Below are 22,431 nucleotides of genomic sequence, written 5' to 3'. Positions count from 1 at the left end.
TTAGGCGAAGACTTTATTATTTTTTTTTTTTTTTGAGACAGAGTCTCGCTCTGTCACCCAGGCTGGAGTGCAGTGGTGCAGTCTCAGCTCACTGCAATCTCTGCCTCCTGGGTTCAGGCAATTCTCCTGCCTCAGTCTCCCTAGTAGTTGGGATTACGGGCGCATTCCATCAGCCTGGCTAATTTTTGTATTTTTAGTAGAGACGGGGTTTCACCATATTGGCCAGGCAGGTGTTGAACTCCTGACCTCAGGTGATCCACCCACCTGGGCCTTCCAAAGTGCTGGGATTACAGGTGTTAGCCACCGCGGCCGGGCCTCACTCAGGTAGTTTTATGTTTAAATGTCTCCACCTAGGCCAGGCATGGTGGTGCACGCACCATGGCGTGATCCGCCGTGGCGAGCAGATCACGAGGTCAAGAGATCGAGACCATCCTGGTCAACATGGTGAAACCCCGTCTCTACTTAAAACAAAACACAAAAATTAACTGGGCATGGTGGCATGCGCCTGTAGTCCGAGCTGCTAGGGAGGCTGAGGCAGGAGAATCACTTGAACCCGGGAGGCAGAGGTTGCAGTGAGCAGAGATCGCGCCACAGTACTCCAGTCTGGCGACAGAGCGAGACTCCGTCTCCAGAAAAAAAAAAAAAAAAACTACCTGAGTAAACAAATTCTCTGAAATATCTTGGTCAGGTGAAATGAAGAAACAGAAACAAAATACAGATCGAGGATACCTTATCCAAAATACTTGGGAGCAGAAGTGTCTTGAATTTTGGATTTTGTTGAATTTTGGAATATTTGTATTATATATTTACCAGTGGAGCATCTCCACTCTGAAAATCAAAAACAAAAAATGCTCCAATGAACATTTCCTTTGAGAGTCACGTTGGCTCTCAGAAAGTTTCAGATTTTAGAACATTTCAGATTTTGAATTTTCAGAGTAGGGGATCACTCAACCTGTAACTCAAATAGCTCCTGTGTTAAAATACAATAGCTTATAAATAAAATTCACTTGCTCTGTGTAGATAAATAGGAAGCAAATAAATGTTTATCAATTAACCAAAAAAGTAGATATTAACATCTTTATTATATACTACTTGCTAAAGGATATAAAAGCACAGAAGGTAGTGATTCCCATAAATAAATGGTTAGAAAAACATAATCAAAAGGCAGAACCTCATTTTGATCCCTACAGGTAGGTGAGAATTATACAGGCAAAGAAACCTTAAGAATATTATACTGACAGTATGGACAACCACCACTAAAATGATGATGATAGTGATGATGATGATGATAATGACAATTAACTCTAATCAATTAACATTTACTGAGGACTTCAGTATGTGTTATGTACATTATCTCATTCAGTCCTTACAACAGGCCTATATTATAGATATTATTATTATCTTCATTTTACAGAGGAGGATACAATAGATTAGAGAAGGTAACTAATTTTTGCCCAGAGGACAAAAGTTACTATGTGAAAAATCTAAGATGTTTAACACAATCTGATCCCATCACAGAAGACTTCGTCACTCATTTTGCCAACTATTCACGAAAACCTACCAACGTAATTTCACCTATTTTTCCCTTTCCACACTTTGGTTAAATAAATTCCATCCTTTGTTTTTGAAGCTTCTTTAACTATGTATGAATAGTTAAGAAGATCATACACTTTCTATGATAGTTGTATTAAACATTCTAAAATCCTTGACTTTAAACTTTAGGGTATTCAAGAAGACTCATAATCTCTCAAAGAAATTATGATTCAGTCATCCTGAGCTATGGCCCAGAATTCTGCTATTTAACAAGCACATTAAATGATTTGCAAATGGTTAGAGAATGTTATCCTGAGAAATACCTTGTCCCAAATCAACCCTTATGATATGGTTTAGCTTTGTGACCCCACCCAAACCCCATGTTGAGTTATGATCTCAAGGTTTTAAGGGAAGAACCAGATGGGAAGTGACTGGATTATGGGAGCAGTTTCCCTCATGCTGTTCTCATGATAGTGAGGGAGTTCTCACAAGATCTAATGGTTTTTAAAGCATGGCACTTCCTCATTCACTGGCAATTCTCTCTCCTGCCACCATCTGAAGAAGGTACTTGCTTCCCCTTCGCATTCTGCCATAATTGTAAATTTCCTGAGCCCTCCCCAGCCATGTGGAACTGAGAATCAATTAAATGTCTTTCCTTTATAAATTACTCAGTCTCAGCCAGTTCTTTACAGCAGTATGAGAACGGAATAACACTTGAAGCTATTAATTTGCTAATTTGCATTTTGTCTTTATATAATTGTGTATGATTGGTTGCTATTTTCCAATATTTGCCACCTGAATTGTGTCCATTTGAAGTGGTATCCATTATCCTCTGCGAAGGAGTTCTAAACCTATGGTCTATAGCACACTTTAAGGAGTTCATTACACCTATGAAATGGTATCTAAAACTTTATTTATGCATTTTAAAGCATTTTTTAACAGATTCTCAAAATTCATGTCTCAGGAAATTTTAATATCTCAGAAAATTAAATGATGCCAAAAATGCTAATACAACCATCATCATCATCGTAGTAGTAGTAGTAGCAGCAGCAGCAATAAAAGCAGCAGCAGTAGTATCAATAATAGTAATCATAGCACTTAAGATTCACTGAGCACTTACTGAGTGCCATGCATGATACCTAGTTTATTTTATTTATTTGGCACACACAAAATAATCCTTAGGAGCTATTACTATTTTCATTCTATATATATAAAAAAAGGATTGGATAAGGATTTTGCAAAGGCCCAAGTCAGAAAGTAGCAAAGCCTGTATCTCATTTTTCTTTATAAGAAAGGACGCTGAGCAACCCTATTTAACATCTACTGTGGTTGCAGGGAGCTATAATCAATGGATAACTTAACCTGTTCCAATCACTATGTTAGATGAAGAGACAGAAATAGAACTTAATAATACTCTGCCTTCCCCTGGCTCTCATGCCTTAGGGTCAGACTCTCATTCAATACCAATTTTTCAAAAGAAATACAGGAAACCTATATAGTAGTCAGCAAACGAGAGCTACCGAAAGATTCCCTAAAGAGTCATTGATGGTGTTCAGAACCAAAAATCTCAATTAGTTTCTGGTATATACAAAAGCAAAAGAATATGGATAGACCAAATGAGTTTCTCTAAAATTATTTTATAACACGGCTTCTTTTACAGTTTCCAAAACTTAATACTCTACCTTGAATCATAAATAATAAGTATTTTTTTAATACCTCATACATGTTATATATAAGACTCTTATCATAAGTTGTCTGAAACATCTTCTGATAACAATCTTGGCCAGGCGTGGTGGCTCACGCCTGTAATTCCAACACTTTGGGAGGCCGAAGCAGGAGGATCACTTGAGGTCAGGAGTTCAAGACCAGCCTGGCCAATGTGGAGAAACCCCATCTGTACTAAAAATACCAAAATTAGCCAAGCGTGGTGGCGAGCACCTGCAATTCCACCTGCAATTCCTCCAATTCAGGAGGCTGCGGCACAAGAATTGCTTGAGCCTGGGAGGCAGAGGTTGCAGTGAGCCGAGATCACACCACTGCACTCCAGTCCAGGCGACGAGCAAGACTCTGTCTCCAAAAAAAAAAAAAAAAAAAAAAGAGGAAGAAGAAGAAGAAGAATCTTATATACCTATATAAAGCACTTTGATTTAGACAACTACAATCAAGAATACAGTTCAACACTTTCAACATTACATTTCTCAAGTATTTTTAAATTTGGTTTAACAACTAAAAGACCATGATGTCATAATTTCTCCTTAAGAAAAGCTTTTAATAAAGTAATTTGTTTTTAGTGCTAAAAGCTCAGATTTTTATTAGGAAGAGATTTTTATATAAAAGTTATATTCATCTCTTGATAGACTTTGATATCAAATAGAGAAACGCTGCTGGTAAAAATAATTGTAGTTTCTTTCCACTCTACCATTAAACTGAAATTATAAAATGCCCCAAATGTGAGCAAGAGAAAGGCAGAAGGGAGTACAGTCTTGACATTATACAATTCAGGGCAGCACTCACAGGAATACTTCTCTCAGAAATTGTAAAAAGAAATTCACGATTAGAGAAGCAATGTGGTGAAACAAAAGGAGCAAATAAGCTAAAATGTGGCTTCAGATATAGGCAGCATTGCTTACCTTATAATACAGTGGTTTAAGGCTAGTCACTATTATTGTTACTTATGGATGCCAAAATAACTGTAGTTATTGTTCCAGGTACTTACCTGTGAGAACTTGGCTAAACTTTATACAGAACTTAATTTAGAAAGGGAGTACAATGTTTTTGTAGAATGTAAAGAAAGCTGACATGAGTCAAAAGGACAATCACAAAGACAGTGAAAATACCCACGTTTGAAAAAATGCTTTACAAAGTATTCGCATATTCCTTTACTCAAATCCTATTGTCATAGTCCACTAGAGGAAGGAAAGAGGGTATCCCTAAGGTACTGTAATTGACATATAAGTTATATTGCACTACCAATACAATAATCCAAAAAAATTACCAATTTTTATAATAAAATTAAATATAGAATAATGTACTGCTATTTTCCTCCTGTGTATTAGTCCATTCTCATGCTGCTGTGAAGAAATACTCGAGACTGGGTAATTTATAAAGGAAAGAGGTTTAATTGACTCACAGTTCCATGTGGCTGGGAAGGTTCAGGAAACTTACAATCATGGTGGAAGGGGACGCAAACATGTCCTTCTTCACAAGGTGGTAGGAGACAGAAGTGCCGAGCAAAGGGGGAAAAGCCCCTTATAACACTATCAGATCTCCTAAGAACTCATTCACTATCACAAGAACAGCATGAGGGTAACCACCTCCATGATCCAATTACCTCCCACTGGGTCCCTCTCACAACACATGGGGATTATGGAAACTACAATTCAAGATGAGATTTGGATGGAGACATAGCCAAACCATATCATTCTACCCTGGCCCCTCCCAAATCCCACGTCCTCATGCTTCAAAACACTCATGCCCTTCCAAAACTCTTTGCTCCAGTTCCCAACAAGTTCCTCATCTCCATCTGAGACCACCTCAACCTAGACTTCATTGTCCATATCACTGTCGGCATTTTAGTCAAACTCATTCAACAAGTCTCTAGGAAGTTCCAAACTTTCCCACATCTTCCTGTCTTGTAAGCCCTCCAAATCTCTAGGAAGTTCCAAACTTTCCCACATTTTCCTGTCTTCTTCTGAGTCCTCTAAACTGTTCAACTTCTGTCTGTTACCCAGTTCCAAATTAGCTTCCAAATTTTCAGATATACTTATAGCAGCAGCACCCCACCCTACTGGTATAATTTTACTGTATGAGTCCATTCTCATGATGTTATGAAGAAATACCCAAGACTGGGTAATTTATAAAGAGGTTTGATTGACTCACAGTTCTACATAGTTAGGAAGGCCATCACAGAAGGGTAAACAAACTCATCCTTCTTCACAACGCAGCAGGAGGGAGAAGTGCCAAGCAAAGGGGGAAAAGCTGCTTATAAAACTATCAGATCTCCTGAGAACTCACTCACTATCACAAGAACAGCATGAAGGTAACCACCTCCATGATTCAATTACCTACCACCACGTCCCTCCAGAACTCACTATCACAAGAACAGCATGAGGGTAATCACTCCCATGATTCAATTACCTCCCACCAGGTATCTCCCACGACATGTGAGAATTATGGGAACTATAAATCAAGATGAGATTTGGGCAGGGACACAGCCAAACCATATCATCCTTCGAGTACTTTTCAGAGTCTCACTCTGTTGCCCAGACTGGAGTGCAGTAGTGCAATCATAGCTCACTGTAATCTCGAGCCCCTGGGCTCAAGTGATCCTCCCATCTCAGCCTCCTGGGTAGCTGGGACTATAGGCATGTACTCTACCACATCTGCTTTTTTTGTAGAGACAGGGTCTCACTATGGTGCCCAGGCTAACCCTAATTCTTTTTCCACCAACCTTCTTGCCCTCCATAATTCTTTAAGACTCACTGAGACCTTTCCCTCAGTGTCAACTTTCTAGTGTTCAGTAATCAGCTTATGATCACTTTTGTAGTTATGATGTACATATTAAAAGATGAACTAACAAGAAAGATCTATGTATCTCTGTGGAATTAAAAGATTAAGGAGTAAAACCATACGATTACTTCTGTTCCCCCACTGAAGTCCACCAAAAGACTATTAAGAAATTATTTTAAGGCACTAAACTAACAAAGAACCAAAAATAAAAAGACAAGAGCCAAATATGCCGCTCTCAAACAAGCAAGAGCTATCATCTAAATTTGGAAAGATGGATATCTGATGAACAAGTAGCAATGAGTAGCCTTAGTAGAACAGAGAGAAGTGCCTGTGGGTAATTAAACTAATAAGCAAATTTATCCTGCAATAAGCCCCAGAAATATAAGAATTAAAAAGAGGCCACGCAGCTCTGAAGGCAGGGATGCAGATGAGGTTAAAAAGATGAGGAGGTGACTAAAATTTTATCTAGTGACCGCAGATCATTTTTCTTAATCCATGTAGAATCCTCTCCTCTAATCCATTAGTGTCAGTAACTACCTGACACTCACCTGGCAGAAGACTAAAGGGTTTACTTTGGAGAGGTTAAACCAGGAGGACTCTCAACTGAGGAATATGAAATACAACCATATGCTAAAAGGGGGGAATTATTTTAGAATCTGGATTCTGGATTCCTGATAATGAAATCTCCTCTTCCTTTACTAAGTACCAGGCTTAGAAACCTCAAGAAGGAAATGGACGGCTTTCTCTCTGTAAAAATGAGCAAGCTCAAGAAAAAGGAACCATGACACTGATAATCGATTATCCTCAAACCAAAAATGAGCTGTGTGTCCAATTCCCCTACAATCAACAAGTTCCAACCTCACACAGAGGTTTCAGTTATTTTGTACTTCATTCTGCAATATGAAGGATCGTTAAATATTAGATAGAAATCACAAGTGTGACAGGCAGATATTATTTTAAAACATAAAGAAAAGGAACATGGGGTAAATAGACAAAGCCAGGAGCAAAAGAAAACTTCAAAGAATAATAATAATGATTTCTGTCCTCAAAGAGAGTACAGAAGATACTGCAAAAGGAAATGAACATTTATTTAAAACATACAAACAACAAAAACAAGCACTTAGAAATTAAAAACATGATGCTAATTATCTTTAATAAATAGACTGGAAAATAAAGTTGAGAAAATCTCCCATAAATTAAAACCAAAAAATCCAGAGAATGAAAATGGAAGAAAAATGAAAATAAAATGAAAAGATCAACATAAGCAATCCAATATCTAAAAAACAAAAGGTCTAGAAGGAACTATTAAAAGAAAATGGGGAAAATAATCAAAAACATAGTTCAAGAGTATTTCCCAAACTGTAGAAAAGGAGTTCCAAATTAAGAGTGTTTACTAGGTATCCAGTATAACAAATGAAAAAAACACACACATAAACTCATACCACCTGAACATTAGGGCTAAAGAGACACTCCTAAAAGCTTCTGACATAAGACAGACACGCACACATAAAAACAAAAACAGGTGACAAACAAAGGTTAAACAATTAGAATGGCATCAAACTTCTCAACAGAAATGCCAAAAGCAAGAAGACAATAATGTGATGCTTTCAAATTTCTGTAGGAAAATCACTCCCACCCTAAAAATCTATATACAGTCCAATCAATTACATATAAAGATAAAATGAAGATTCATTCAAACATGTCAGACCTGAAAAAAGTTTACTTCCTATACCAGGAAGATAACCAGAGGATTTTGCTCCATCTAAAAAAGAGAGTAAATCAAGAAAGAGTAACATATGTGGTCTAAGAAACGGGATTCAATAGGAGAAAAGGAAATCCCAGGAAAATGATAAAAGAAAATTTCAAGACATCTCTATAGTAGGCCTAGGGAACAAAGAGAAAAACAGGAGGAAAGAGCATTTAAAAAATTAATAACTCCAAAAATTGAAAGTAATTATCTCATGCACCTGAAGGCACTGAGAGATGATACGTTTATACCAGAGTTTGGGGGAATTAATTAAAAATAAGTACATGAAACACTAATCAAGCAATAACAAAATAAAGACAGTTAACTCCAAGACAGTTATTAACTCCAAGAATACAAGTTTTATAAGAAAAATAAACACAATAGTAGCATATTCTAACTCATACATACATGTTTATAATACGTTCATACTTAGTATAGATTTAAGCAAAAACTGTGATATAATTATACTCAAAGATTTAGGAAAAGGAATAAGAGATAGAGGCTGTGAGTATTGGCCCTAAAAACTAAATCCTCTATGACAGGCAGAATAATGGCCCCCCCAAAGATGTTCATATGCCAAATCTCAGGACCTGTGAACATGTCATATCATTACGGAAAGGGAAATTCAGATTCCTAATCAGCTGACCTTGAAATAGGGAGATGACCCTAGATTATTCAGGTGAACCCAATGTAATCAGAAGACTCCTTAAAAGTAGTAGGAGGAGGCAAAAAAGAAGAGTCAGAGAAAGAGATGTGATGACAGATGCACAGTCACGGAAATGTAACATTGCTGGCTTTAGAGACGGGGGAAGGGGTCACAGGCCAAGGAATTCAGGAAATTTCTAAAAGCTAGAAAGGGCAGGGAAAGGGGTTTTATCTTAGAGCCTCTAAAAAGGAGCCCTACTGACACCTTGATTTTAGTCTGAGACCCATTTCAGTCTTCTAAACTACGTAATTGTAGAAAATAAATGTGTGTTGTTTTAAGGCACTAAGTTTATGGGAATTTGTTACAGCAGCAATAGAAAACTAATATATCCTCATATTCAATAGTAAGTATGTAGATAACATTGACATATCCCTGCCTAACACAGAGAATGATTTAGCTTTTAGGGCCAACACTGACTTTCTCTATGGAAAAACACAGGAAATAAGAAAACTGTGACAAAGACTACTATTTAGATTAGAGGTATATATCTAAGAAAAAGTTGAAAAATGATTGCCTCTAAAAAGCAGTAAGGATGACAGGGGGCCAGAAGACTGCTCTTTTTGTTACAAGCCTTGCAAAGCTACAATTTAATAAAATAAAACAGAAGATTGGCCGGATGCAGTTCATGCCTATAATCCCAGCCCTTTGGGAGGCCAAGGCAGGAAGATCACTTGAGCTCAGGAGTTTGAGACAAGTCTGGGCTACATAATGGGACCCCATCTCAACAAAAAAATTAAAAATTAGCCAGGCATGGTGACACACACCTGTGGTCCCAGCTACTTGGGAGGCTGCGGTGGGAGGATTGCCTGAGGCTTCAGTGAGTCATGCTCCTGCCAATACCCTCTTGCCTGAGCAACAAAGCCAGACCCTGTTTGAAACAACAACAACAACAAACAACCATCCAAAACATTCAAACAGCTAGGAGCCATATTGATACTGGGAAATAACAAAATCACAGGAGAGTGTAACTATAATAAAGGTTTCTGAAAGATGAAAGAAGCAAATTATTTTAAAAGATGCATTAAAGAGATAGTCAAGAGCTTCCAAATCTTTTATACTATATAGTAAGAAGTAAGTATTATCCTTTCAGGGGAAGAATAAAAGGAGAAAGTGAAATGAGGGGAAGATTTATCACATAAGAAGAAAGTGAAAAGCCTAAATAAAAGTGGCTTGCTAGAAAATACTAATAAGACAGGTGTACCAAGAAAGCTAGTTAGTTCTAAGATTCAATAACAACATGAAACAAAAAGTAATCTCAAAAGTGCAACTCACAGTGATCATTAAATGACAGAACTGAACTTTAAATATTCACAAGGTACAAAACATAAAGTCTGTTCAGTAGAGCTTAATTTTCTCTTTTTTTTTTTTTTTTTTCTTTTGAGACAGAGTCTCGCTCTGTCGCCCAGGTTGGAGTGCAGTGGCACGATCTCAGCTCACTGCAAAGGAGCTTAATTTTCATTGTTCCACCCCCACTTGCAACTCAGAAATCCCTGTCCATATTGCTGTAATCACCAGCAAAAAGAGTCAACAAGCAATTACTGACAAACATGTAATTCTTTTTTTAAACAATAACAATGGCAAATAAACATTTGACAAGTAAAAGTTCAGCTTCACAGTGACAGAATGATTTTTAAACGCCTCAATTTAAAGCAATACAGTCTGCCGCCTTGCTTATGACATAATTCTTAATATAAAATAAATACATAAAATGTGCTTCTAACTCTTAAATTGTATGAATCACAATCTCTCCTACATGTCTGTCACACTAACCACATACGTTCTTAGAAAACTTATTTGCATTACTAATAAGAATTAACCTCACTGACAATGCCAAATGCTAGTGAGGATGTGGAGAAACAGAAACTCATTCACTGTTGGTGAGAATGCAAAATGGTTACAGTCACTCTGCAAGACAGTTTGATAGTTTCATACAAAACTAAATATACATTTATCATACCATTCAGTATTCACACTCTTTGGTATTTACTCAAAGGAGGTGAGACAAGTCCACACAAAAAACTGCATACAGATATTTATAGCAGCTTTATTGATAGTTGCCAAAACACGAAAGCAACCAAGATGTCCCTTAGTAGGTGAATGAAGACACTATGGTATATCCAGACAAGAAATATTACTGCTAAAAAGAAATTAGCTATCAAGCCATGATAAGGCACATTACTAAAAGAATGAGAAAAGGCTACATTCTTGAAAAGGCAAAACTACAGAAACAGTAAAAAGACCAGTGGTTGCTAGGGTTTGGCTGGTGGGGGATGGGATAAATAGGTAGAACACAAAGAAATCTTAGGACTGTGAAATATTCTATATGATAGAATAAGGATGGATACATATCATATACATTTTCCCAACTCCATAGAATATACAACACTAAGAGTAAAATCCAACGTAGGCTATGGATTTGAGTAATTGTAACACATCAGTGTAGGTTCATGAAGGTAACAAATGTATCACTCTGATGAGGGATATCGAAATTGATAATAGGGGAGACAGACTATACATGTTTGGGGGTGGGGGTATATGGGAAATCTCTGTACCTTCTTCTCAATTGTACTGTGAACCTAAAACTGCTCTTAAAAAATTAAATTAAAAAAAAAAACCTCAAAAACTCAAGTGACTTGTTCCATTATAAGCTTATTTACTTAACTTTGATTGATCTACTATGTCATAATTCCAAATGTGGGAATAAGAACATTTCTGGGTACAAGAGACTAGAAAATTAAGTATTTTTATTTGGAAGGGGACAGAGTTTGGTTCTTCAGAATACAGAGGAACTTACAACTTCTAGATATAGTCTCACAAAAAGATTCAATAATTCACATTGGTTAGAAAGGGGAGAATCAGTAGACTGTATGTGGACTTCAAAGAAGGGATCTAGTGATCCCATCCAATTCAATCTAGTGATCCTCCCCTTTCTAGCCAATTAACCTATTCCAAATAGGTTAATACTATGCCTCAAATATAATATATGTTCAAGAAGAAATAAATTTTCTCTATCCTTGACATCTTCACCACCAACTGCAGGAAACTGAATAACATATGTTGGCAGATCATGCCATTAATTTATTTTCCCTCTGGTTGCTTTTAAAGGTTCATGCTTATCTTTAGTACACCAGAGTTTCACCACAATGTGTCTACTTAGAGGTTTAGGTTTATTTTTCCTGCTTGGAATTTATGATTCTCAGGTCTGAAGATTCACATCTCACATCTATTTTGTCAGGGGTAAAAAAGTCAATAAATATTGCTTCTCTCCCACTTGCTAGTTCTGAGAGTTGACAGAAATAATCTTTTCATTCTAGCATCCATATCTGTTGACTGTATTTCACATATCATCTCTCTTTTCTTTTTTTTTTTTTTTTTTTTTTTGAGACGGAGTCTCGCTCTGTCACCCAGGCTGGAGTGCAGTGGCCGGATCTCAGCTCACTGCAAGCTCCGCCTCTCGGGTTTACGCCATTCTCCTGCCTCAGCCTCCCATGTAGCTGGGACTACAGGCGCCCGCCACCTCGCCCGGCTAGTTTTTTGTACTTTTTAGTAGAGACGGGGTTTCACCGTGTTAGCCAGGATGGTCTCGATCTCCTGACGTCGTGATCCGCCCATCTCGGCCTCCCAAAGTGCTGGGATTACAGGCTTGAGCCACAGCGCCCGGCCATCATCTCTATTTTCAATGTTGCACTCTGGGAAACTTCTTTATAACCACCTTCCAGTTCACTTATAGTGTCTTTGGCTGTGTCTAATCTGCTGTTTAATCCATTTAATCCATTAAGGACTTCTGACCTCCACAAATTTTTTTCATTATAAAAATTCTCTAGTCCTTATGATAGTATCTTGTGTCTCTCTTGTAATTTCAATTCCATCTTTTACTTCTTCAATTACTTTTAAACAGTCTTTTATACTGTTTCTGATATATTATCTGACATTGTAGAAGTTGAATTTGGCCACTGGAGGTTTCTGCTCAGTCTTGCTCTTGGTGAATTATTTACTCAAATTCTTTGTAATTTTAGATTATGAGTTTACATTTCACAAGGCTTTCCTTTTTCACATACATTGTCAGATGTAAGGGTATGTGCCACAGCAAATACTTGTACTTACCACTAGATACTCAGGGATGTAATTAACCCACTAAGGATCACATTTTAACTAATTAGTTCTGTAGTTCCTAGGTCAGGCAAGAAATTAAAATCTGAATGAGGACAGAGTTGTGGTTACAAAATCTCCAGGAAAGCATCCTCTCTCTTCCCAGTCAAGGCCAACACAAAGAATCTTCTTTGTTAAATCTGGAGTGAAACAGATTTTTGAAACGGTCTATCTTTTCACTAGTGCTTTGAAGTTATGAGCTTACCGAAGTGGAACATCACTTCCAATTCCTCCCTTCTTGCCCAAACTCCCTTCTGGTAATCAAAATCCAAACCCACTGGTTAGTGGGGTTGCCATAGATCATTAGGGGAACCCAGAAAAAACATCAGTGCCTACTTCCAACACTAATTTTCATTTTCTCTTTGTTTTTTAAATTTTTTTAGAAGTCTTGCTATACGTTTCCTAAGCAAAAAGTAGCTTATATACGAATTTTCTCGTAAGATTTTATCCATGATAGAAGAGGAAGAAATACATAATTTCTGAGGTTAAATACTGCAGGATATGCAAAGAAATTGAACACATCATGAGCCCAGAAATTTATTAAACTACTCTAAGTTTTCTCGTCTGTAAAATAGGTATAAATCACTAGCTACTTCACAGAGTAATCGTGAGCACTGAGTAGAATAATAAATGGACAGTGGTTAGTAGTGCATTTGGCAGGTAAATGCTCAGTAAATGTCAGATACTATATTGTCATTATTCTACTGTTAATATAAACAATACAAGCTGGGATTAGAAAAATTCAGTTCATATACATTAAAAATTAATAAGGGACTTTACTGAAAGATACACTAATCACTAGACCTTTACTCTAGTAAAAACTCTACCATCAAAAAGCTGTATAATGTTGCATTTAAAACTTTGTAGCCCAGTTTCTTCACCTGAAAAAAGCGAGGGACTGGACTTGGTTATGACTATGATTGCTTTTATCTCTAAAAGCCATGATTATCTACAATGGATCGAAGACCATAAATATGACAAAATGGAATATGAAATAAACAGTCTTTCAGGTAGTAATATAGTCATGTATCTTCAACATTTTTAGAGGCAAAGAAAACTTACACTAAATTAAATGAAGTAGTTATGTTTTTGAATATACAATAGAAAAAATATTCACTAGGCAAAGTCAGGTAGTGATAAAAGCTGAGATAAAATTTTAAAGGAATAATTATAAATTTGTTTATAAACTGATAAAGAAAGGAAAACTTTCCAAAACTATGATATCTCCCCCTAGCCTTCAGAGCTATGTCAGCAGAAGAATGATAACTAATTATTGTTGTGATATCAATAACAAAGTGATGCAATATTAGAGTGATTTTTTTCTCTAAAATTTATTGGTTAAAATAATAATACCCAATGATGATCATTTGGTATTATCCACATATATGAACTTAAAAAAACACATGGCATAGATATGAAAATAAAAACTTGAGAAAAAAACAAAATGCCTGCTTCTCATATTAGTTAATTTCATAACACATATGGGAAGAAAATACATGAAACTAAGTTCTTAGTAATAACCACTGGTACAAATATCTAAAGAAGCACTACTATGTAAAAGTCATATTATATTAAACCCCATATTCTGACAGCCCAAGAGGGAAAGAGGGAGAGGGAAACCCATCACTCTTGGGCACTAACTTAAAAAAAAAAAAATGTCAGCATTAGGGCAAATATGAAATGAGGTCATTTAAAAATACTACACAGGAAACACAGAGTCTATTTTAAAACGCCTTGTTATAAATGCAGTAAGAGAAATCAGTAAAGATTTTCTAAAATACTTTAAGCATGGCTAAAGAAGCTAAATGACTAGCTGAAAGAAATAAAAGAAGTCATAATAAAGACAAAACTATATTTTAAAGAAACATCGTGTGTGTGTGTGTGTGTGTGTGTGTGTGTGTGTACAGGCACGTACATGCACGTCTGTGTTTGGAAGGAGCTGGTAAAGAGCACACTGGAATAAAAACAAGTACATTACTCACTATGCACAGATCATTCTCCTTTCTTTAGTTTAACTCACTGTATGCCACAAGGCACTCTCACTAATGCCACAACACAAAATTGTCATCCTACAAGGCTAATTACCTGACTATGAAATTGAGACTCCAACAAGCTATTTTTTTACTATAAGAACTCTGTGTGCAACCAAGATTCCAATCTTACTACTTCAATCAAAGCCCTTCAATTCATGATAAAGAACTACTGCACAAAACTGTAACCTGTTTCTCACTTAAGTTTAGAGCAAGCAGGTGCTGCTATGGTTTGAATATATATTCCCCTCACATTGAAATGTAATCGCCCACTAGATTTTCATCCTAGCTTAAGGATGCAAGTTTTGTCTGTGCCTAAGCATGATCATTTACTAATGGTCACTCATGTGTGGCACTACCTTTGATTCATATGTCTTTTATTCCCTTTCTTACTCATTCATTCAATAAATATTTACTATGAAACTACTCTATACCAGACTCAGCCTGGAGTTAGACAAGTAAATAAGACCGATTCAGTCTCTTCTCTCATGAAATTCACAATCTAGTGAAAGAAGCAGTCATGAAAAAAATTATACAAATATATACATATTCAACATTGTGAAAAATGCCAAAAAGAAGTTAGACTGCTATGAAAATGGAGGGAAACAATCTGAGAAAATTCTGCAAATCACTTATCTGATGAGACACTGGTATCCAGAATACATAATTGCTAGACCTAAATAACAACCAAAAAAAACCCAGTTCAAAAATGGGCAAAGGACTTGAATAGACATTTCTCCAAAGAAGATATGCAAATGGACAATAAGCACATGAAAATATGCTTAGCATTACTAATTAAGAAAATGCAAATCAAAACTACAAAGAGATACTACTTCATACCCATTAGGATGGCCACTATTTAAAAAAAAAACACACAAAATAACAAATGATATCCAGGATGTGGAGTAATTGGAACCCTTGTATATTGTTAGTGGGAATGTAAAATGATACAGTGGAAAACAGTATCATAGTTCCTCAAGAAATTAAACATAGAACTACTATATGATCCAGCAATCGTACTTCTAGGTATACGCTCAAAATAATTAAAAACAGAGTTTCAAAAAGATATTTGTATACCTGTGTTCATAGCTTCATCATTTATAATAGCTAAAACATGGAAGCAACACAAATTCCAAAGGATGAATAAATAAGCAAAATGTGGTATATACATACAATGGAATTATTAGTCAGCTTTAAAAAGGAAGGAACAGGTAGACCCAGCAAATGTCATGGTGGTAAGGATCATGGGTTTTGTTTTGTTCATATATCCTAGAAGCCAGCAACCCAGAAAGGCCAATGGGTGCAGACAGAAAAAAGTATCCCAACCTGCTCTCCTTAGCCAAAGGACCAGAAAGACGTATCCTAGCAAAACAGAACATGTTTAGGCAAAAACTGGTCTCCTCGAGCCAAATACCACTCTAAAAATGGTGGACCTACCACTACCAACAACAGCAAAAATCAAGTGGGAAGCCTAGACTTCCATATTCAGCATACTCTAAAAAGAACCCCAACACCCCTGCCTGGGTAGAGTAAGAGTAGGTTAAGAGAAGGCCTAGACTTTTAACTCAACCTAGCAGCAAGACTATGCCTCTCCCTCTGTCAGCTGGGTCGTGTAAAGAGAGACCTAGTGGAGATTCAAAAATTTTACCAACCTGCAGCAATAACATACCACCTCACCACCAACATAATGTCAGGGGTGGCATCACTTAGAGCAGTAATGAGGCAATCTAAACACTCCAAGCCAGTGATGTATCAACAGAGGCCTAACTGAGAGCCAGAATATTGACCCCAGGCCAGAAGTAACAAGAATCCCCTCGGCCTTAAACAGCAATGCAGGCCAAGTGGAAACCCTGAATTTCTACATCCCCTAGCAGTAATAAGTGGAGGCATGTTCCCTTCCACTGCAGGAGCATTTTCAGAGGAAGTCAGCTAACACAGGTTTAAACACAACACAGAATCTCGGAAAACACTATCCAAACATCCAGGTTTCAAATAAAAATCACTCATAATACCAAAAACCAAGAAAGGCGCAAACTGAATGAAAAAAGATAATAGATGTCACTGAGATGACACAGATGTTAGAACTATCTGAGAAACATTTTAAAGCAGCCATTATAAAAATGCTCCAATTAACATTTTGCTTGAAGCAAATGAAAACAGATTTTGGCAAAGAAACAGGAATTTGTAGGGGAAAAAAAGAATAAAATGGACAACAATGACATAAAAACAAACCAAACAAATTTCAGTATTGAAAAATGCAATGACCAAACGAAGAAACTCAATAAACGGGTTCCATACCAGAATGGAGAGGGCTAAGGAAAGAATCATTAAAATGGAAGAGGGAACAACAGATATTATCCAATGTGAAATACAGAAAAAAACAGAAAGGGAAAAAAAAGAGAAAAGAGTCTTAGGGACCTATGAGAAAGTTAGAAAAAAGATCTACCTTTCAAGTCATCAGAGTCCAGTACGAGAGAAATAAAAAGATGAAACAGAAAATGTACTTCAAAAAAGAGTGGCTCTGTAATCCCAGCATTTTGGGAGGCCAAGGTGGGTGGAGGCCAGGTGGATCACCTGAGGTCAGAAGTTTGGGACCAGCCTGCCCAACATGGTGAAACCCTGTCTCTAATAACAATACAAAAATTAGCCAGGCATGGTGGTGGGTACCTGTAATCCCAGCTACTCAAGAGGCTGAGGCAGGAGAATCACTGGAACCCAGGGGCAGAGGTTGCAGTGAGCTGAGACCACACCACAGCACTCCAGCCTGGGTGACAGAATGAGATTCCATCTCTAAATAAATTCATTTAATATAATATAATATAGTTAAAAATCAATTAATTTGAAAAACAGTTGCTAATAACTTCCAATATTTGACAAAAGACAAAACCTAAACATTCAGAAACAGAGCTAGCCCCTAACAGAGTAAACTCAAAGAAATCATCACACATCATGGATAAACTTCTGAAAATAAAAGAGAAAAAATATTGAATGGAGCAAGAGAAAAACTACACTTTATGTATAGAGGGGGGAAAATGAAATGACAGTAGATATTTCATTAGAAACCATAGAGGCCAGGAGGAAGTAGCATGACATTTTCCAATTGCTTAAAAAAAAAAAAGTACCCCAAATTCTATATTCAGCAAAAATATACTTCAGGAAAGAAGGAGAAAACGAGACACTCTGAGATGAAGGGAAACTAAAACAAACAAACAAAAAATAAGTGTCATAAGCAGATCTACAATACAAGGAGAGGTAAAGATCTCCAAACAGAAAGTTAAGAATAAAATAAGGGTTTTTTGGATATCGGGAGAGAAAAGAGAATACAACAAGCAAAAATAGGGTACACAGACATTCTGTCTCCTCTGGAGTTTTCTAAACTATGTTTCATGTTGAAGCAAAAATAATATCTGATATGGTTCTCCATATACACAGAGGAAATATTTCAATTATAAATGAGGGAGGGTAAAGGAACATAAGATCAAGTAAGGATTCCATATTTCACTTGAACTGGCATAACACAATACCAGTTAACTGTAATGAGTCAGAAATGTGAAATGTAATGCCTAAAATAATCATTTAAAAAGCTTGATGAGATACACTTAAAATTACTACACATAAACCAAAATGGAATTCTAAATAATGTTCAAGTAACCCACAAGAAGACAGAAAAAGAAATGAAAAACAGAGATATCAAACAGACAGCAAAAAATAAAATGGCAGATATAAAGTCTAACATATCAATGATTGCATTTAATATAAATGCTCTGATTATACAAATTAAAAGACAAGACTGACAGACTGGATCAAAGAAACATACTCCAACTATATGGAGTCAATAAGAAACTCACTTCAAATACAACAATGTAGGCAAGTTGAAAGTAAAAGGGTGGAGAAAGTAGATTATATAAACATCAATATATAAAAATTAGAACATAGTGAGCTACCACTTCACACCAAATAAAACGGCTATAACAAAAAGAGAAACAATAACAAGTGTTGACGAGGATGTGAAGATATTGAAACCCTCGGGGATCCGCGTCAAGATGGTGGAATAGGAACAGCTCCAGCATCCAGCTACCAGTGTGAGCGACACAGAAGATGGGTGATTTCTGCATTTCCAACTGAAGCACCGGGTTCATCTCACTGGGGCCTGTCGGACAGTGGGTGCAGGACAGTGGGTGCAGCCCAATGAGTGACAGCCAAAGCAGGGCAAGGCATCGCCTCACCTGGGGAAGCGCAAGGGGGAAGGCAATTCCCTTTCCTAGCCAAGGGAAACCCTAACACACAACACCTGGAAAATCAGGTCACTCCCACCCTAATACTGCGCTTTACTAAGGATCTTGGCAAATGGCACACCAGGAGATCCCTTCCCATACCTGGCTCAGAGGGTCCAATGCCCACGGAGCCTCCCTCATTGCTAGCACAGCAGTCTGAGATCTAACTGCAAGGCTGTAGCAAGGCTGGGAGAGGGGCATCCCGCCATTGCTGAGGCTTAACTAGGTAAACAAAGCAGCCTGGAAGCTCGAACTGGGTGGAGCCCATCTCAGCTCAAGGAGGCCTGCCTGCCTCTGTAGACTCCACCCCTAGGGACAGGACATAGCCAAACAAAAGGCAGCAGAAACCTCTGCAGATGGAAATGTGCCTGTGTGACAGCTTTAAAGAGACTAGTGGTTTTCCCAGCACAGAGTTTGAGATTTGAAAACAGATAGACTGTCTGCTCACGTGGGTCCCTGACCCCCGAGTAGCCTAACTGGGAGACATCCTCCACTAGGGGCAGAATGACACCTCACACTTCACATGGATGGGTACACCTCTGAGAAAAAGCTTCCAGAGGAACGATCGGATACCAACATTTGCTGTTCAGCAATATTCACTCTTCTGTAGCTTCTGCTGCTGATACAGGGTCTGGAGTGGACCTCGAGCAAACTCCAACAGACCTGCAACTGAGGGTCCTGACTGTTAAAAGGAAAAACAGAAAACAGAAAGGACATCCACACCAAAACCCCATCTGTACATCACGATCATCAAAGACCAAAGGTAGATAAAACCAAAAGATGGGGAAAAAGCAGTACAGACAAGCTGGAAATTCTAAAAATCAGAGCGCCTCTCCCCCTCCAAAGGAACGCAGCTCCTCGCCAGCAATGGAACAAAACTGGATGGAGAATGACTTTGACGAGTTGAGAGAAGAAGACTTCAGACAATCAAACACCTCTGAGCTACAGGAGGAATTACGAACGCAGTGCAAAGAAACTAAAAACCTTGAAAAAGGATTTGACGAATGGCTAACTAGAATAACCAATGCAGAGAAGTCCTTAAACTACCTGATATAGATGAAAACCATGACACAAGACCTACGTGACAAATGCACAAGCTTCAGTAACAGACTCGATCAACTGAAAGAAAGGGTATCAGTGACTGAACATCAAATGAATGAAATGAAGGGAGAAGAGAAGTTTAGAGTAAAAAGAAACGAACGAAGCCTCCAAGAAATATGGGACTATGTGAAAAGACCAAATTTACGTATGACTGGTGTACCTGAAAATAACGGGGAGAATAGAACCAAGTTGAAAAACACTCTGCAGGGTATTATCCAGGAGAACTTCCTCAACCTAGCAAGGCAGGCCAACATTCAAATTCTGGAAATAGAGAGAATGCCACAAAGATACTCCTCAAGAAGAGCAACTCCAAGACACAAAATTGTCGGAATCACCAAAGTTGAAATGAAGGAAAAAATGTTAAGGGCAGCCAGAGAGAAAGGTCGGGTTACCCACAAAGGGAAGCCCATCAGACTAACAGCGGATCTCTCAACAGAAACTCTATAAGCCAGAAAGGAGTGGTGGCTAATATTCGACATTAGTAAAGAAAAGAATTTTCAACCCAGAATTTCATATCCAGCCAAACTAAGTTTCATAAGTGAAAGAAAAAAAAAAAATCCTTTACAGACAAGCAAACGCTGAGAGATTTTGTCACCACCAGGCCAGCCCTACAAGAGCTCCTGAAGGAAACACTAAACATGGAAAGGAACAACCAGTACCAGCCACTGCAAAAACATGCCAAAATGTAAAGACCATCGATGCTAGGAGGAAACCGCATCAACTAATGAGCAAAATAACCAACTAACATCACAATGACAGGATCAAGTTCACACATAACAATATTAACCTTAAATTTAAATGGGTTAAATGCACCAATTAAAAGACACAGACTGGCAAATTGGATAAAGAGTCAAGACCCATCAACAATATTAACCTTAAATGTAAATGGGTTAAATGCACCAATTAAAAGACACAGACTGGCAAATTGGATAAAGAGTCAAGACCCATCAACTTGCTGTATCCAGGAGACCCATCTCACGTGCAGAGACACACAAAGGCTCAAAAAAAAGGGTTGGAGGAAGATCTACCAAGCAAATGGAAAACAAAAAAAGGTAGCGGTTGCAATCTTAGTCTCTGATAAAACAGACTTTAAACCAACAAAGGTCAAACCATTATATAATGGTAAAGAGATTAATTCAACAAGAAGAGCTAACTATCCTAAATATGTATGCACCCAATACAGGAGCACCCAGATTCATAAAGGAAGTCCTTAGAGACTTACAAAGAGACTTACACTACCACACAATAATAATGGGAGACTTTAACAGCCCACTGTCAACATTAGACAGATCAATAAGACAGAAAGTTAACAAGGGTATCAAGGAATTGAACTCAACTCTGCACCAAGCAGACCTAATAGACATCTACAGTACTCTCCACCCCAAATCAACAGAATATACATTCTTCTGAGCACCACATCATGCTTATTCCAAAATTGACCACATAATTGTAAGTAAAGCACTCCTCAGCAAATGTACAAGAACAGAAATTATAACAAACTGTCTCTCAGACCACAATGCAATCAAACTAGAACTCAGGATTAAGAAACTCACTCAAAACCACCCAACTACATGGAAACTGAACAACCTGCTCCTTAATGACTACTGGGTACATAACGAAATGAAGGCAGAAATAAAGTTGTTCCTTGAAACCAATGAGAAAAAAGATACAACATACCAGAATCTCTGGGACACATTTAAAGCAGTGTGTAGAGGAAAATTTATAGCACTAAATGCCCACAAGAGAAAGCAGGAAAGATCTAAAATTGACACCCTGACATCACAATTAAAAGAACTAGAGAAGCAAGAGCAAACATATTCAAAAGCTAGCAGAAGGCAAGAAATAACTAAGATCAGAGCAGAACTGAAGGAGATAGAGACACAAAAATCCCTTCAAAAAATCAATGAATCCAGGAGCTGATTTTTCAAAAGGTCAACACAATTGATAGACCGCTAGCAAGACTAATAAAGAAGAAAAGAGAGAAGAATCAAATAGACGCAATAAAAAATGATAAAGGGGATATCACCACCGATCCCACAGAAATACAAACTAATATCAGAGAATATTATAAACACCTCTATGCAAATAAATTAGAAAACCTAGAAGAAATGGATAAATTCCTGGACGCATATACTCCCATGATTAAACCAGGAAGAAGTTGAATCTCTGAATAGACCAATAATAACAGGCTCTGAAATTGAGGCAATAATTAATAGCCTACCAACCAAAAAACATCCAGGACCAGACAGATTCACAGCAGAATTCTACCAGAGGTACAAGGAGGAGCTGGTACTATTCCTTCTGAAATTATTCCAATCAAGAGAAAAAGGGGAAATTCTCCCTATCTCATTTTATGAGGACAATATCATCCTGATACCAAAG

The 22,431-nt window shown here is 37.4% G+C and overlaps 1 protein-coding gene across 1 annotated transcript in view; it reads right to left on the bottom strand.

The window, feature by feature from the left end:
- The window catches only part of VPS13B (vacuolar protein sorting 13 homolog B), an 858,817-nt gene that overhangs the window by 622,125 nt on the left and 214,261 nt on the right, over positions 1–22,431 (bottom strand). The gene's annotated exons all lie outside the window — the stretch shown is intronic.

This window comes from Theropithecus gelada, chromosome 8 (assembly GCF_003255815.1).
Source record: "Theropithecus gelada isolate Dixy chromosome 8, Tgel_1.0, whole genome shotgun sequence".
Lineage (NCBI taxonomy): Eukaryota > Metazoa > Chordata > Mammalia > Primates > Cercopithecidae > Theropithecus > Theropithecus gelada.
This window is presented reverse-complemented; position numbering and strand designations above follow the sequence as displayed.